The sequence below is a fragment of the Cydia pomonella genome, chromosome 15 (assembly GCF_033807575.1).
Source record: "Cydia pomonella isolate Wapato2018A chromosome 15, ilCydPomo1, whole genome shotgun sequence".
In the NCBI taxonomy this organism is placed as follows: domain Eukaryota; kingdom Metazoa; phylum Arthropoda; class Insecta; order Lepidoptera; family Tortricidae; genus Cydia; species Cydia pomonella.
Window position 1 is genome coordinate 10,083,829 of NC_084717.1, and position 19,777 is coordinate 10,103,605.

General features: G+C 39.3%; 1 protein-coding gene across 1 annotated transcript in view; it reads right to left on the bottom strand.

The window, feature by feature from the left end:
- The window catches only part of LOC133525745 (apoptosis-stimulating of p53 protein 1-like), a 322,549-nt gene that overhangs the window by 274,438 nt on the left and 28,334 nt on the right, over nucleotides 1-19,777 (bottom strand). The window lies entirely within an intron of this gene.

Below are 19,777 nucleotides of genomic sequence, written 5' to 3' on the forward strand. Positions count from 1 at the left end.
TATAGCTAGCCTGGAACATTGGCTACTACGCTTGAAATTTTGCTGCCTCTTTGCGACACGACATGGCCATTTATACTCCTATTATATCTTATACTAAACCTAACTTAATATTAAGCAAGGTTTAGACTAGCAAGAACTTGGGTGAATCAACTTTTTTTGTTTTGTTATCCTGTCCCGTTGTCCAAGGGACAACAGTGGCACAGTTTGTTTGAAGAGACGTTGTATGCCGTTATATTAACATTCTTAGTAGGGGGCCCATTATGGACATTGGTTATAACGACCACAAAAACGCAAGTTTGATACATTTAAGTACCATAAAATCAGTATTTCAATGAACTTTTGTCCCCTGGACAACTAATCGTAACCATGGCAACGAGTGACGCTAAAAAGTTGATTCTCCCACTTGCATGCAATTTACTTTACATTGCCGACTACTAATGTAAACTGGCATTCAAAAGTTTGATCAGATTCAATGTAATGAAAATTGCATGCAAGTTCTTGCTAGTCTAAACCGCACAATATAAGTACCTTGAATCAATACTGGTTTTGATACTGAAGTTACAGATAGAAAATCTAAACTCTCCGAAGCTATTAGGCAATTTTAACAAGCATGACAATAACATGCTGGTATCGCAGATGCAGACGGTTGTATAAGCGTGCGACAGCAAACCGTTTGCCACTAGTCACAACCATTTCAATACAGCCACAGCAAAGCATTTTTTTCTCAATAGGTATTCTCATCCTTACTAATCCATACTAATATTATAAAAGCGAAAGTGTGAGTCTCTCTCTCTCTCTCTCTCTCTGTGTTACTTATTCACGCTTAAACTGCTGAACCGATATGGCCAAAATTTGGTATGGAGATGGTTTGGGCCCCGAGAAAGGACATGGGATAGTTTTAATCGACGAAGTTGCGGGCAGAAGCTAGTATATAATATTATAAATGCGAAAGTGTGTCTGTCTGTACGTTACCTCGCTTTACGGTTAAACCACTGGACCGGAGTTTGGGGCCCGGGGAAGGACATATGACAGGCTTTATCAATCATGAATAGAATCATTATCATCATAATCCTACGCAGACGACGTTGCCGGCAGAAGGTAATTCGCAATAGTGAGGCTGTGCCTCGCTCAAGCCGATTCAGATACATTAACATTTTAGTTATTATTTTTTAGAATTATTATAATATTCATAATCAAGTATTAATCCGCCAAATGCTTCGTCAAAACACAAATGTAATGAGCACAAGTATCGACGCAAACTTATTCTATATTAACACACCATAGTTTCTGCAACAAGCTTCGTCAAAAACATCTATAAACTAACGCCCATTCCACCCTGCACCAAGCTCGTTCCGAAAGTTCCCATGCTGGCAGCATTACCACGCTGTAAGGCGATGGAAACATGTTAGACCAGCCAAGACCCAGAGCGGGGATCATTAATCTTCTCCCATTAACGCCTGCCCAACTCCCTAAAAAGCTCCAGAGCCTCATTACCCCAGGGTCCAGCAGTCTCCACAGCGACCGGTACGAAATCGTACCTCACTTCAAGGTGGAGTACTTGGCGTGTTTGAGCCTTGGCGTGTTTGTACAGCCGAGCCGTAGCCGTTTGTGCCGGCCAGCACGCTGTCTTAAGTGTTATTGTTTTAATTCACTTATTAATTCTATAAAAACATTAAGTATGTATGTTATGTTGCAAATGTTAATGGTATCTCCATTATTATCCAATTTCAGCATTAGAAAGCACCACTTAGCATTTATAAGATTGAATAGGCTTATCTTGCGTTCGCATTCAAATAGAATAAAAGGTCACCTGCGTAATCTCGGTGTAGGTCTGAAAGCCTTATTGAACAACGGGGTATATAAAACAACCTTTGCCAACTCATTAGGGGAGTAGCTTTTCTGCAAGTCATAGTAGTTTAGGTATGTTGTGTTGTGTACATTTAATTAATAGAAGGTTCTCCTGTGTTTTTGCTTTTCGAATATATTTATAGACGTCCGCACTCATTTAGTGCGGAAGACGCAGAATTAATATTACTAAAATAACTAGTGTCCATCTCAGGTTAGGTATGACATATTCAAGTTACTGCAAAAAAATAGCCAATTACGAAGAGAATATGTGGGAGTGGATTAGAAATTTGGCACTGGATAAGGATATGTGGCCGTGAGCTAGAACGGTGGAAAATGAGTTGAAACTGTTTGAAATGAAGACCTAGTTTGTAAATTTGACACAGTAGGAACGAAAGACTATGCGATTAAGTAAACATATGTATAGATATTTTAATATTTCAATGACTATTTAGTATGGATTGTAATTATTGCAGATTCATAAAGGTTTACTTAACTTAACCTACGACTCAGCGAACGAAATAATAATTATTGCAGCCGACGGTTCCTCTCTCTGCAGCCCTGGCCACCGGCAGCTTGGGCTTAGGTTAGGTTTTTTTTATAATGTGTATATATATTTTTTGTATCTGTTTTTATATTTTACTTTTATATTCATATTATGAATGACCTAATCTAAGACCAAAAATGAATAAAGGAAATTATTGCAGCTTCATATGTATGTAACATTAGCTGCTTAGTAAATTTTTTGGCTTATTTTATTATTTTCCATTGGGTATTGTCAATAAAGAGAACATTGAAGATATTCTAGTCGTTTTCCTGCAGAAACGCTAAGTATAGATACACAGGAATGAATATGAAAGCTAATGTGCCGTCTTGATCCCATATGACACACCAGTGATTATGCATTCAAACGCACTGGAATCAACATCTGTCGCGATCAACAAGCGCAATCAATTTGCAATGCTAACCGCTCTGCATAAATCTCGATATAAGACTAAGAGCTATTTGAATAAAGACTTATATGCAACAGGGATTTAGGCATAGGTTCTTGTTTTAGGCTAGGTTAGAGAGCTATATTCTCGTACGTGTAGGGGCTCTGTGTTTTGAAGCTTTTAGTCGAGCATGAATTGTTTGGTTTCTCTGTTTAAAAGGATATAAAAATTTTCACCACACCAACTGGTAAAGGCTCTCTTGATTGTTCACGACAACTATTTCATGACAGTTCCATTGGGTTATGTAATACCTATACCTATCGAATCCCATGTCCGTCGTAGTTGAAAAAGTATTAAATGTTGTTAAGTGCGGCCTGAGGGACAGAAATGTGTGATATACTTAAACTAGATTTGCTTGTTTTTTTTTTTTCACAAACAAATACAATTTTATTTCTAAATTAATAATAGGCTATAAATAAACTTAAAACTAATGATAAAAAGTAAATTTAAAATAAGAATCTTATAAATAGAATATGTCCTCAAGCTCGCTACCGATGGGAAGTGTGCCCAGAAGGCTGGCCGCATTGCCACGTGGAACGTTTTTGGTTGTTTACATTCTTTTAACTTTGTTTAAGTCTATTTTTATGTGGCGGCATATTCGTTTACTCGAAACAGCCCTTTAATAAAGAGAAGAAAAAAAACACCTAATGAGAAAGTTGCAATTTATGCACATGTGGGCAAAGTAAGCAGAAGCAAATGTTGAGTTGTTTCCGTATGTTAGCTAGTAGAATTTACTTTTAAATGATGATTTTGAATGATATTTATTTAATTACGTTCATTTGGATTTGATTTAATTTGATTTTTTGGTACTCCATAGTTAATAGTTTCCTCGCGTTGGTGTGGTGAAAAATGTTGTAAAACAAATAACTATTAAAGAACGTCGTTAAGAGGGTTAACTTAAAATAAATATAATAAATGCACCAAAATAAAGTAATTGCAATTATTTTCTAAAGTTACGATTTATGATGTATGTTTCTGCGCTCCATTAAAATCTATTGTCACTTCCACAAAACTATTTCCAAAAGTGAGCCAGAATAACATTTCAAGTTATGTACTCGTGAGCGTATTGGCCGGGTGCACGATGGCAGCGCCGCCTAGCGTTGGCAACTGGGTAGGCGCTCAAGTATAATGAGCGCGACGAAATAAAGATTATCTCCTTCAAAAACATTTTTTATAATGCAGTTTAATGCGCAAAATCTATTCGTTTCTAAGGTTAAACATATTTGGTTTTTAGCTTTACTGAAATTAGTAAGAATTATTTGTGTATTTATTACTATTATGTCAATATTATTCGTTGATCTTTCGTTACAATGTATAGAAGAAAAAAAAGTATGGTTTGTTGTGTTTTGATAGCATACTTGAAAATAACACTTGCACAGTCTGTGCTATCAAAATCGCTGCCAACGTAGCTTGGTCTAAGTCTCTGCGTCTGGCTCTACGCGCCAAAAGTATGCTTTTGACGGTCTTTCAATAACTGATATTATAACTATTATTCCAATCGCCTAATGTTAGCATACTGTATTATCCATACTATTGTATTAACAAGCAAGTATTCATTCTGTGTTGACATAAGCTAGATAAAATGTTTAGCCGTTACGTTAATTTTTTTATTCTCGTAAGACTGAACTATTAAAATTATTTTAAACATATTTCGATTCAATTTATATAAAATCTGTATTAATGCTAAATGTAACTAATGTATTTAATTTGTTAATGATTAAAATTATATTCGAGTAAATAACTTTGCAAATACCAGATTATACGTATGTGATCTTTTTTTATGAGTTAAGAATGGGTATAGTAAGTTATCCTTAAAAGATAGATATATATACCATCGCGGACTTTTTTGTAGACCAATCCACGAGAGACAATCTCACCATACATTGTGTTATTATATCTTAAACGGATTAGGCAGCGTTTTCGAATAAAGCTCTTAGACAGCGTGATTTCTTCCGACATCTTTAGCAAACATCGTCATATTTCAACCAATTTACACAAAACCTTAACAAATTATATACCTAAACCTTCCTCAAGAACCACTCTATTGATAGGTGAAAACAACATGAAAATCCGTTCAGAAGTTTTTGAGTTTATCGCGAACATACTAACTGAGAAGTACCCATACACTGCTTTGTCGCCAACTTTTGCCACATCAATCGCTGCGATCGTTTTTATTTTCCCGCCAAGCCGTCTGCACCCGGCCAATACAAATGCAATAGTTTTGGAACTATGTTTGCGTCTTACATCTGTGTGCCCAAGCCACGCATCTTCTCAACAGCCACATTACTACAATTTGCCAAGCTTATCACATCCATATGACTATAATTAAGTAAGCGAGCCAAGTTCTCTACCCATTTTAGGATATACCAATTATATGGGCAGATTTGAAAGTCGATTTCACTACACGCCAACGGCATTGTTTACGGCGTAGTTGATATATGGCCCCTAGATACTTTGCGGGTTCCCATAGCTGCATAATGCTCTAAGTTTCTTTGACATACAATATAGCGTTAGTCACGCGATTTGGACGGTTTAATATTAAACTGTTGCTATCAGTTATACAAGTATGCAAAGTAAGTAGATTAATGAGATAAATTCATTCAAATACTTATGATTGACACGACTGTCGATATATTTAAGCACGGTTAGTTATTCTGTGCTGAACAGAATATTCCAATAAAATAATATTCTAATAGACTTTTATGTAGGTATATGTTATGTATATGTAGGTACACATATTAAGCGTTTATTTTATTGTCAATGTCAGCAAATGAATGTCCGTTATTAGACTGTTATGATACGTCAAGGTTTCTTGCTCGTTTTGAACAAAATATTATTTATTTATAGGTAACTCTCTAATCTCATTATTAATACGAGTATTTACTATATTTTCATCTGTACCACCTTATCGCTTCGGTGTAAAATATAACATTAAAATGCAACATATGGTACGTTGCGCTTTAGAGCGTTGCAGTCAGCAAAATAGCTTGGGCGAGTGCATAATAAAATTACCACACAAATTTGCTGACTACGTATACCCAAGTGGATGTAGAGAATCCTTGGTTTACAACCAAACGAATACAACGAGACTTGTGCGTGCCCAGGAATATAATGTCACAACACCTATTGATCAATATTGCATGAGGATCTAATCCTACGGGCGTATTCAGAAACAAAGACTAAATACCAATTTTATACAACTTATGTAGGTTTGTAGCTGGACTTCAATCATCGATACTTACGTATGAGTACAAGTATGACAGTGAATTACATATACAAGGTACAGTCAGCATCAAAAGTAGCGGATCAAACAAAGTTTCAAAAGTATCTACCATTCTGAAACAGCTTAACAAAATCTGGTGGTTCTATATGCAAGACAATTACGACAGTAAAAGATATACTTTTGAATGTAAATTTTAGAGATTTATCTATATTTGGAAAAGTTATCCGGAATATCAGATACTTTTAGTGCGTCGTTTCATCCGCTACTATTGATGCTGACTGTACTAGTAAGATTAGATTCACTAACGTAGGTACTAAAAGTATCGTCGTAAGTAAGTAAATTCTTTTCATTGTCTTGTTTTTTGTCCCCAGTTTTTTTATTTACTTGATAAAAGAGAAAATAAGCGTGACAGAGTGGTCAGAAACACGACAACGAAAAGAATTTCGACCCAAGTATCGTAAGTGCATGAGCACCATTTTCATGTTTCGAATTACTTCAGATCCTAGCAAAGTACCTACCTTATATCTTATATTAATTTGATAAGTGTTACGAATTAGAAATTGACAAAACACGAAGTCTTATATTTTTTACTTCTTGTTAGTTTGCTAAAATTAATTTTATTTCTAGGTTTAACTTTAGTTTAAATTATATAAAACGTAACATTCGAATTGTTCTGAATAAATTTCTGAATAAAATTGGATTAAAATAATACGACTTATTCCAACCAACGATTGCCAGATATCTTCTTGTCTAGGTCTCTTATTCTTGCCTTGTTATAATTTAAAAATGATCCAATGCAAGTTAACGCCACCAATACGTTCTCGATATAATTTTATTAAATAAACGCAAGAAAAGAAGAATAAGAATAAGAAGAAGAAGAATAAGTGGAGAAGATTAAGTAGGAGAGCGGACCCTGGCGCTAGGCCGGGAAAACGCTAGGTTGAAGAAGAAGAAACGCACATTTCAGAATTACGCCCCAGTGTTATCTATGGGCAAGCTATCGACCACGGGATTGTAAACGCATCTCTAACCACCCACTGGCCAATTTGAACAGAAATAATTGACTGTCTAGAGGTGGATAATGATGCACCGTGTGTAAGTTATTGGTTAGGCAACTAATTTATACGGATTTGGATGTCTTTGTCCTCAAGCAACTAACAGAGTTCAAACGTGACCCGAGAACTTTTTTTTTATAGGTAGTTGATTGTGTGTCACTGTATGGAGGTACTTTTCTTGTATTCCTAACGGTATGTAATTTACGTAGATTTGCTATTTATGAATGTCTTGTTTATCAATATTTCAGTCAGCTCCTTCAGAGGAAACAATATATACTTATTTGTAAATATGCTCCACAATTTATTGAGTCACTAGCATAGAGTTATCACATGGTAAAGACATAAATGTTGACGCGCCCACGTTTGCATAGATTTTCGTAGGAGGTTATTGTTCCGAGCCTACGCTGCGCGTAACGCGAAAGTAGCTTTCCATTCACAAGATATTCACTAGTTTATTTGAAAATTTAAGTAAAATATTTACTTCAATCTATAGTAGATCCAACTGGCTGGAGGCTGGAGCTTCTGCTCCAACTTGAGGTCCAACGTTCAAATCCCGGAAAGGGCATTTATTTGTGTAATAAATACAAATACGTCATTATATAAAGCCACAAACATTATTACTATTACACGAATATTTTTTCTTGAGTTATGATTGTTTTGTATGAATTTAAACAATATATATATATATATATATATATATATATATATATATATATCGTGCTCCAGTAGGTATCCACAACACACACCTTATTGAGCTTATTGTGGGACTAGGTTGATTTATGTAAAATTGTCCCATACTTATACAATATACATTTTTTTTTATTATTTTGCAGTTTGTGTTTCATGTACGCGCAAGACATGAGCATCCCGTAATCAGTACGCTCGCGCTGCGTACCCATCACGAAGCAAAAGTTGTCAGTAACTAAAGTAGTATCTAACTACATACTTAGAATTTGATAAACCCTGTGATCTATCCGAAAACCATAAAAAGTAGTCTGTAGGTACATTAAGTATGTTATGACGCACGACGCAAACGCGCGGAAGTCAAAAATGGTAAGAGTTTCATTCGAAACGCTTACAAAGTACAGGAGAGGAGGCTTTTTTCAACTTTTACTTGATTTTGCCACACTCACTAGTTCAATAAGCTCGATTGTTTGAAACCTGTTCGGGAAACGTCGAGGTGGCACATTCTAACATTTTAATTCGTTTTTGAAAAAAATACACTGTGTTCAGCGAAAAAGCCCGACTTTTCTAAAACATCCGGAATTTTTAATGCGGAATCTTCGGCAAATGTAAAAATCAATATAAAACAAAATTGGATTTATAAAGTTCGAATTTCGAATGCGGCTGCATTATTTTATATATAAATAAAATAATGCTTTGTACTGGTTCGTTCATGAACTTGTGTTGCGTCCAATAGGAACTTGCGACGAGATATGGTCCAAGTCCAATCCAAGGGGTTCTCTGACTAGTCTAACTCATTAGTCAAAACCCACGCGCTTATGACAATAGTACGAACACGCTATTGTTTACTACGTACTTATTTTGTAACAATGTTTTAAACGGGAAGAACAAATTGAGGAATATTTTATATAGGTATATGCATGAAGAAATATTTGGCAATACGTACCTATCACATTTTACAGAATGAAACAAAACTAGTGAAGATCCCTTTAAGAGCATATTCGACATCGTGTTTTGATTAGCAAAAAGTAGAATACAACATTTTTTGCAGCGTTTTTTTTTTGGCAGGTCGTTCAAGTCGGCCAAGCCTCCATATATACTAAGTTCAGCAACTTTTCGCGTAATTTTTTTTTTCTACTTTTTCATAATTAGTACACGATACTGAATATGCCCTAAAAGGAATCCCCACTATTTTTGTTACATTCTGTATGTATTTTTTACATATTATTTTATTAATCGTTATTAAGCAGAAACGTCTGCAAACGATACCACAAAGCTTAGAAATAAATTTTCACTATTTTATTTATTTATGTATAAGCTTCATTTTATTTCAGCATTGTAGCATTTCCGGATTATTAGCCTACCTAGGTATTATCACTAATGAGAGAAAATGTTAGCCTTGAATACTTAAGTATCTCCTGACACAGGTACTTCATACCTAATAGGAGGACTCGACCACTGTGTATACATATACAGTTGTGTGCAATATAATAGCAATCAATAAGAAAATGAAAATTAGGAAAAACTATAACTTAGTTTTGTTTGTTTGCTTGAGGCTCTAAATGATAGTGCCACGCATCCATGACAAACCAAGTAGTCACCAAAAATCAACAACACATTCCGAAAGAAGGACCATTTGTACAGTCAACCAATTTGATTCCTAGGCAGTAGAACCATGCCATAATGACTTCTACGACAGTGCTTATAAATAAATAAAATAAAATAAAAGGCTTTTATTTCAGGCAGTCAGTACCCATAGTGCATACAAAGTTATTATTGAGTGATGCGTGTCAAGTATCTAGTAGTTAAAGCGACAAGGTTCTATAGTGGCCTAGGATCCTAATTGGTTGACTGTACACTCTACGACGAAGATCGTCTTATAGAAAAGTTTATTTTTTTCTAGATGGCGCATGGGTTTAGATGTAAAGTTTGGTTGGTAATAATAGGCAAGTCAAATGTATTTCTTTCATAGGGTTCTACAATTTTGTAAGAATTTCCGCAAGTTAGTAATAAATCCGGTTTTCATGATAATTTTTGTTACTTCCAATATTATTCAAGTAAAGGATACAGTTCATTTTGAAACAATGTCAAGTAATGCAGAGAAAATATAAAAAAGATCCAGTATAATTGATATAAAGTTACAGTTCTAATTTACATTTTGTAATGTATTGCTATTATATTTCACACAACCAATTCAGTCACCCATAGACAGCCGGATGAAGTAAAACAACTACACCACTTTCACCGTTGAACTTCAGAAAAACGATGAAAGTAGTGTAGTGCCCTTCAGACCGCGATGTTCTGTAAAGTTACGTAAATTAGAGTACGCGGGCCGTTGTTATTTACGCGCTATTGCTTGCTCTAATAACTGTTTCCACTGCTTCCATGCCGTTTTAAAATTAAAATTAAATAATAATATAATAACCAATTCAATACGGTCATCTACCCGACCGGTACCGGTGACGACCGGTTTGGCCTAGTGGGCAGTAACCCTGCCTACGAAGCTGATGGTCCCGGGTTCAAATCCTGGTAATGGCATGTATTCGTGTGATGAGCATGGATATTTGTTCCTGGTGTTTTCTATGTATTTAAGTATTTATAAATATTTATATATTATATATGTCGTTGTCTAAGTATTCTCAACACAAGCCTTATTGAGCTTACTGTGGGACTTAGTCAATTTGTGTAATAATGTCCTATAATATTTATTTTATTTATTTATCTATGTGTCGCGCTCGCATAGATGTTCATTGCGTTTTTGCAAAATCGTATCGTTTTTTTTAGATCATAATATGGTTTCCAAAAAATATGAATAGTAATCTTGATGCGTTTCTTTAGTAAGTTCATCGATTTTAAATCTGATTTCGTGACTTCACTCTGTAGAAAAAAATCGCGATCATAAGCATATGTTCTCAAACGCTCCTTAAAAACTTGTAACAATTATTGTTAAAACTTAATAAAAATAACAATTCAAAAACATGATATCCGCGATACCCGGCCCCCATAGCCGTCTCGCTCATGCTTACGCTCAGTGTGAGTTAGAGAAGAACCTGAATCCACGGGGCCTCAACAAGTGCACCCAACTAATACATTTTCGATATCATTATCAATTCAATAAGACATTTCGACTACTTCTTCGCCAACTTCAATTTTTTTACCGTTGTTTCAATTACCATACTTTTTTTCTAATTCGGTACATAAGGTTTTTTTAAACACACTTATACTACATTGCGCGAAAAAAAAAATACCTCTGAATTTACGTTTACAAACTGATAAAGTATATGCAGTAAAAGTATGTCGCCCACCGAAAATATTATCGCAGTGCGCCTTTTTCAACGTAAAGAGGTGAATGAATAGGTATACGAATGCATATCTACTACAGGTATGAGCTTTTTTTTGTTTTAAGGATATGCAGTTGCATATGAAGCAATTAGATTGCCCGGTAAAAGCGTGCGCTGCAAAACACAAGTTATTAAGTAATTAAAAAACGATTACTCAGAAAGATACACTACGAACACCAGCTTCTGATTACTACTGCATAAATAATTTGATACACGGTTCTGTACCGTATCTATGAATGTAAATTACTTGAATTTGTATTCATTTGCCATTAGTTGTACTTTGTGGCATTTCGTCGTTTATTTTTTAGAGAAATAATATAGTACTGTTTTGGCAATAAGCATTGAATTAAATACCACAGCATATTAGTTATAGGCAAATTGCTAATAATGTAGATATCTAGTGAGACCTAGTTTAAAATCTGCAATTTGTACTTAGTTCATAGAGTTATGACATCCCCAGCATCTAACGTCGCAATTGCAAAGCCAAAAAAACCCTACTGGAACACTACCGTTACCAAATACAATTATTTTTTTCGCAAGTAAAGCTTATGGTAAAATAAACTGGGAGTTAAACCTGAACCCTCGTATCCAATAAGTCCCATGCATGCAGAGGGACGTATGTAAATATTGGGAGACCTAAATTAACTTGCAGCTCGAGTCGTAAATCATTAATCTTTTGAGTAAGTCAAGCTCACACTCGTTACCTTTACTCTGACTAGGTACTCTGTAGTGATGGGTGTTACAGCATTCTCACTTTATTTATGTGGTCTTACTTTCCAGTTGTTTCTGCCCCACAATAATGATGGTGGCACTATATGTGCACCAGTTTTCACAGCTTACTATAAAGAGATAATATCAAAGTCAAAGTGCAACAGAGGTGTTGCGCTCATTGGCCCAGTATGTCGCGAGGTGGTTAATGAGACCCGATCCTATCGCGCGCACTTTCATTTCCATGGCCGGCTGTTTACTAGTAAGGCCACTACATCCAGATTACTGCTGAAAAGGGCGTTTATATGCTAAGAATAATGTTGCTGAGTTGAAATGCCACGGAACGGGTGCGTAACAGGGCGTATAATGGTATTATTTCTGAGTAGGTAATGTTTCTTTTTTTAAGATACAACATAAACAACCTATCCCGTTGTTTTTTTTAATATCATCGTTGTTTTATCCAAGGGATTAATTGATTTAAAAAAGACGTAAATTAGATTAGGGCGCCTCAATGAGAAAATATTCCCTAAGTGACCTAGATTTTATTTTTAAGAAGAAGAGAATACCCTATATATTTTAGCGATTAGCGATGAAGCAATTTTAAAGACAGATACATATTTCACGGTAAAACTGGTATTATTTCGATTAAACCATTAACTGAATAAACACAGGTACCTGCATTACCTACACTCCCATCCCCATCCGCGCTTGTCTTTCACCAAGGAACGCCAGATGTTTACCTAGTCTAGACGGTATGCTAATGAGCTCAGGATTCGTCTCTGCGCAAACACGGCTGCAGAAACCGAATGCAATAAGAGTAAAGGCCGCTCCACATTTCCCAGGCAATGCTGTGCTCCGAATAGTCTTGTGGGTGCTTTAGAGTCAATGCATTGCCATGCGCGATTTTATTTTTGTAAGATTTGAAAGTGTATAGTCGGAATCAGAAGAGTTATTCTAATATCAGACTTTAATAAGTGCATTATTTGGGATGATTTTGATATTTCATACACATTTTTTTAGGAAATTGGGAATCTACATAATGTGTGGAAACTTTTGTATACTTTGATAATGTAGGTTTATTTCAAACTATTCAACGTCAAATCAAAAGCATTCAATGCACAGGAATTCTCATTATTTCCTTAGCTACCTCGTTAACCTTAACTACGGGGAAATCTATTGCATTGGAACAAAATTTTAAGCAAAATTCTACATCGAGACAAAATTGCGAAGGGTGTCGCCGACAGACCAAGCTCACTGAGATACGACTCAGGAATTCAATGGACAGTTTCGTGATTTTGTCGTTCGCTGAAATGTTACTAGGAGAAACCTCTTAAAGCGACTAGGAATTAAATCGCCCGACCAACGTTGAAACGTTTCTCTCCGACGTCTTCAAATTAATGTATTTATTTAAAACAATGTTGCTAGCGTAAAGCAATTTTAAACCAACTCGATTACCGACAGGGATTCTTAGCTAGAATCTCTAAATAAATTGTTTAAAGGAATCTCCTATTAAACTTAACGAAGATGCCCGAAAGTTTGACGAAAGCCATGAATTGATGGTTGGAAATTTATTCGATAAAGTTTTTCGAATAATCATTAATTTAAGGGATGGGATAGATAACAACGCTTTCATGTTCATAGCTGCAAAAAATCCTTCTAATAATTTCAAATACCTACCTAAGTTACGCTGACGAAAATTAAAGCAGTTAAAGTACAATTTGCAGCGACAAACGCTACAACGCCACACAAAACAGACATATAGTTTTAAAGATGACTGTCACTGTCATCAAGTCTTATCAAGTCGCGTCGATCTTGGACCAGTTAAGTAAATGGAAGCTTCTGCCTATCAATTTTTACACCTCTCAATGAACAGAAAAGCAAGAAAATTTCCTCTATATTATAAGTTACAAGCTACAATGAACTGAGCCTCTCTTTGCAAAAATTTGTGAAGTCGCATTAGTTTCAACGCTCAGATAGAACAAATGATAATAAATTTAAGCTGTTAGTGAGTGCACAAGTCGTAGTAAAATAATCCGGTGCCGTAGAAAGGCCCTGCGCGCGAGTATCGGATCGCATCTGAGAGCAGTCACCTTTTACCCAGTTACCTATAATTTCACGCGATAATCGGCCGCGCCTGCGCGTGCGACTCGCAACTTCCGATCGATCAAGATAAATTTAATTGTCCTATTGCAAATATTACATCTAGTAGTTTTTTTTTTCAGGCCGTTTATTAAAAAAATTGGCACTGCCATCTGTCAAGAGGTGTACGTTAGAACTTTTTTTCACTATGTATAATTTCATATATAAAAGATTAACACAAGTTTATAGAGACACAATGGCCTAAAACTTACTTTGAAATAGATTTAATAAATATTAATTACAAAAAAATATTGTAACTACGTTTTACCAATCACCTTCCATGTCCCAACGCGAGGTACTGATCATGTCCCGAACTATGGAAACCATACAAATTATTAATTTAATTTAATATCAGGAACGTATTTTATTTGCATAGGTATGCTTAACTTTTAAAGTGTTATTGTCTTGTTCTTCAATGAGCAAAACATGTCAGACTAGCTCTGAGCATTTTTGAAATTAATTTATTTACTTAGCTTTTACGGGATCAATAAAAAATAGAATTATGTTGTTAGCGACGCGACCAGAAACTTAGATGACGCTAAGATTAGTTAAGTTGAAATACGATTAAGGCTGTATTCGAAATAAAGATTTTATCCGTTAGGTAGGGCAAAGATATAATTAGATTGTTATTAGACATAAGAATTATGTAATCGTTCGTTATATCAGGTATTATTCGATATTTAGGTCACGCAAACCCTAAATCCCAAATCCTTATTCGAAGAGCGAGATGAACGAAGGAATAAGAAAATAAAGAAAACTTATTCATTGGTTCATAATTATAGCCAATCACATGCAAATAAAGACAAGGAAAGGTAAAAAACAGCGAGACAGAAAATCTCGATCGTGATTGGTCAGTCAATTTCCCGTACAGAATTCGATTACGCTCAGTTGTACTATGAGACGCACATATTTAGGTTATTATCGCAGTAATTACTTTAATTAGACTAATGAATGTTACGTATAATCGTAGAACGTGAATTGCTTAACACCCTAATATAGGTCATATTATCGTAATCCTAGCTATTAGATAATAGCATGCCGTAAACCGTCGAGAAACGGGCTATTGTTCCGAGTGCGGACGAACAATAGGCTTTGTATTCGTGAAGTAAGCAAGTCGGACAGGTGTTATTGTTTTGTTTCACTGACCTAGAAACCGAGTTAGCGTGTTATGCAATATTTAAGTCAATAATTAGATATTTGTGAGAATTATAGTTATGTAAACGATAACGAGATAACACGATTTAACCCGAACAAAGCCGAATCAAGTAACCGACCAATCAGAGGGCTTGATTCAGAACGAATCGAAACGCGTCTTATCTCCTTATCGTAAGGGTGTTCCTTTTCTACGAAATTCGTATATAAGCGAGGAAGGAACGGAGAGAAATCGTAGTCAGTCGTCGAGTGATCCAGCAACAAGAAGCCTCAAGAAAACCAAGAAGAAGCCAACCGGAAGAGAACCAGAAGCGGTTCAATCGCGTAGTAGGGATTGTAGGAGTATTTTTATACCTTTGTATCGCGTGTAATAAAAGTCAGTTTGTGCGAAACAGTAGTTTATTTAGCTATCTCCTCGCGCATCGTATTCGCTCCTCTTCACGCGGCGACGTAGAGGGCCGTGGTCACGGTCTTGGCAGTAGGAGTGGTGGCGACAGCCCGGTGCCTTCTCCATTGAGCTATCGTCGGCTGATATAGCGCCGCGGGCTGCTATATTTTCCTGGTCCTTCGAGCCGGATCAACTGTCAGCCCATCAAGACCGTCGAGATCAGCTTCTACTCTGCGTGAAGAACCCCATCGTTTCACATCGTCAAGATGCCGATAATTCGGACCAAGAAGGCTACGTCGGTACAGAGCGACGAAGACAGGCAGCGTTTCCTAGAAGAAGGCGCGGCGGCGGCCCAACATCGTGAGGTTGCCCGCGAACACGCTGAGAGGACTGAGGACGCCGACGCGGAGCGCCCTCCCCTCCCCCCTGGCGAGTCGGCCGACGCGGCAGCGGTCACCCATCGAGCTGCTAGCGCGGAACCGTTAGGCGCAGCGGCTACATTATCGATCGACGACGTCTACCAGAGGCCACCGAGGTCTCCCTCGCAAGATACGATGTTGCTATGGCGAAGGGACCTGAACAAACGCCTGCGACGTCTTGCGAGACCTACACCGATCCCGTTACGTCATTCGAAGACAGTGGTTAAAGACGTTACCACATCGCAACGACCGAAGGATACTCCAAAGGAGGCGAGCACTCCGGGTAGGCACACCCGTGCGCAGTCCGTGTGCTCACAAGCGAGTACCGTCATCGAGGCCAGACTCTCGCAAGCCGAGCTGGAGGCGAGCGAGCGGCTAGCGGAGATTCAGAAGAAGGAGCTGCAGTTAGAAGCCGAGTTAGTGAAGAAGAGGCTGGAAGCCCAGAAGCTGCAAATTCGTGCAGAAGCCAGTGAATCCGACGCGGCATCCGATAGGAGCGAAATCGGACCGCAACACCAGCGCATCCTGACATGGATCGACGAATCGCAGGACAAGACGCTAACCGAGCCCGTCAAGTCCAAGAAGAGGTTAGCCAACGAGCCCCCACCGGATTACGAGACTCCAAGGCGCTCCACGCGGGAAGAGAGGCATATTCGACGTCGCTCACCGAGCCGCGAGGACCGTCGGCGATCGTTATCGCCACCGATCGAGCCACGTACGCCGCACACGGAGCGTACACAGCTCACTCAGGAAGGAACCGTAGCGGAGTCTATGTTGCAGTTATTCGAGAAGATGCAAATGGCGGCTCGACCGGCACCGAAGGATATCTTCGAACTACCTCACTTCTACGGAGATGTGAGTGAGTGGCGAAGTTTCTACAACACGTACACCGAGACGTCGAGAAGATATAAGTTTACCGACTACGAGAACGTCGCTCGACTGCGTATGGCGCTACGCGGGGACGCGAAGACATGTGTGTCACACGTCCTATCGACCGCAACTCGTCCAGATATGATTATTCGAATACTGAAAAAGCAGTTTGGTCGGAGCGAAGTATTGCTAGACAGAGCAATCGAAGATTTGCGCAAGCTGCCAGCGTTGGGACCTACAGCGAACGATCTCAACAGCTTCGCAATCAAAATTATGAACATAGTGTCCACTATTATGGATATAGATCGGAGACACTACGCCGACAACCCGTTGCTGATTCGCGAAGTAACGGACCGGTTATCGCCCCATATTCGAAGCAGGTGGTGCGACTACGCACGCAATCATCGTGATACCGACGAACCCGAGATCCTGCAACTTGCTGACTTTCTGATGGAGGAAAGTGAACAAGAAATGGCGTTTTGTCATGCCCGCGCAGCCCCGAGGCGTGCGCAGGTACCGTCAGCAGCACCGAACGCGCGCGCGACCGGCACTCGTACGAATACATCCGCGCCGCGTTATCCGATTCCCGCTACCACACCCGGAGGTCGATACGCCACAGCACAGAAGGTGACGTATGCGACGCGTCAAGCCAGTACATCGAAGTCGACGTGCCTGTATTGCGGCGGCAATCATTCAACGCCGGAATGTCGCAAGCTAGCCGCACAAAGCATAGGCGCAAGATGGGAGTGGGCAAAGCTCAACCGAATATGCTATAGGTGCATGGACGCGAAGCACCTCAAAATACAGTGCAAGGCGAAAGGGTGCGGTGTGGCAGGCTGTCCGCACGTGCATCATCGTCTGCTCCACGCGGAGACGACGCAGGAGCTCCGTGATAATACCGCGATGGCGATGACTCATGCTACGCAACGAGCGGCCGTAGCGCGAGTTACTACAGCATCGATCGAGCCGACGGCGGCACAAGAGCCGCAATCTACGCAAGTTACGCCACGAGAGGACAACGAACCACGAGTCTACGTGTCATCGACCCCGAACTACAACGTGTTGTTGAAAGTGTTGCCTGTAACGGTAACAGGCCCGCAAGGAACAGCGCATATTTTCGCTTTTATCGACGACGGATCGACATTGTCGATGATCGATCAAGACGTTGCTGATGAGATAGGTGCAGTGGGTCAAGACGAGCCGTTATGTATTCGAGGAATAAGGAATCTCAAGCACACGTCGATAACACAGACTGTTAAGGCCACCGTGAGACCGGCGAAAGGAGGTACCGAACACGAGATTACCGTCAAGACCGTAGATGGCCTAGGAATCAGGTCACAGTCGCTCAATAAGGAGCAACTACTCAAATATAAACATCTGGCGGACTTAGGCGACGAATGCTACGTCGGAACAGGCGTACCACAGATGTTAATCGGAGGTGATTATAGTCACTTGATTACACCGACGGAAATCAGGCAGGGCGGCGAGAACGAGCCGTGCGCTATGAAAACACCACTAGGTTGGGCGTTTTTCGGTAGAATGCCACGCATCATTCGTACGAACGAGCAAACCGTGTTACACTGCCGTATGGGGAATGAAGATCTCAACGAGCAAGTGAAGAAACATTGGTCGATCGAGGCGTTAGGCGTAACGCAAAAGGAGAACGTGAGTCCGAGCGATCAACGAGCCATCGATATATTTAATAAAACCGTGAGAAAAGTTGGAAATCGCTACGAGGTTGGCCAGCTATGGGCGTCAGACGACGTGAAGCTACCACCGAGCTACGCTATGGCGCGTTCAAGATTACATAGCTTGGAAACGAGAATGCGTCGCGACAAGGACTTCGCAGAGGACTACGAAGCCCAGATTCAGAAGTTGCTGAAAAAAGGATATGCCGAGCGTATTATGGAACCACCGCAAACCGATAAGACTTGGTTTTTGCCGCACTTTAGTGTTTTTAATTTGAATAAAGGCAAAGGAAGAGCCGTATTCGATTGTGCCGCGAAAAGTCAAGGAAATAGTCTGAACGACTATATTTTAGCGGGACCAGACCTGCTAAAAAGCCTACTGGGTATACTACTGAGGTTTCGCGAATGGAGCTTCGCAGTAGTAGCAGATATACAGGAGATGTTTCTGCAAATCCAGATTCGAGCCGAAGACCAGCAGAGCCAGCTATTCTTGTGGCGAGGTACGAGAAGAGACATGGAGCCGCAAGTCTACAAGCTAAACAGAGTTTGTTTCGGAAACGTATCATCACCGTTTCTCGCGCATTCAGTGCGCAATCGTAACGCAACCGACAACGAGGACAAGTATCCAGAGGCGGTCTACGATATACACAATAATCATTACATGGATGATTATGTGGCGTCCTACAAGACTGAAGACGAGCTACTGAGAGTGTCATCGCAGGTACGAGACTCTCACGCCGAGGGAAACTTTCACCTACGAGGCTACGCGAGCAACAGCGAGCGACTGTTAGCGAGCATCGAGCCAGAGCTTCACGCACAAGAACCGACGCATCTAGGCGAGAAGCAACAGACCGTTCTAGGAATGACTTGGGATCCTAGCACCGATACTCTAGGATACAATACGAAGATGCTGCGCGTACCGGACGCAGTAAAGAATCACGAGCGATCACCGACGAAACGAGAGTTACTCAGCGCGATAATGTCAATTTACGACCCGATGGGACTTATCGCTCAATTCGTGATAAGCGCGAAGATAATATTTCAGCGAGTTTGGTCAAAAGGAACGGATTGGGACGCACCGCTACCATACCAAGAAGCTGAAGACTTTTTTCAGTGGCTGAATGCACTGAAACATGTAGCTACGCTACGCATACCGCGACAGTACGAGACACCGAGAGCTGCTACGAAATATACTCTGCATATTTTCACCGACGCGTCAACGGAAGCATATTGCGCTGCAGCATATTGGCGCATAGAAAACTCAGAGCAAGAG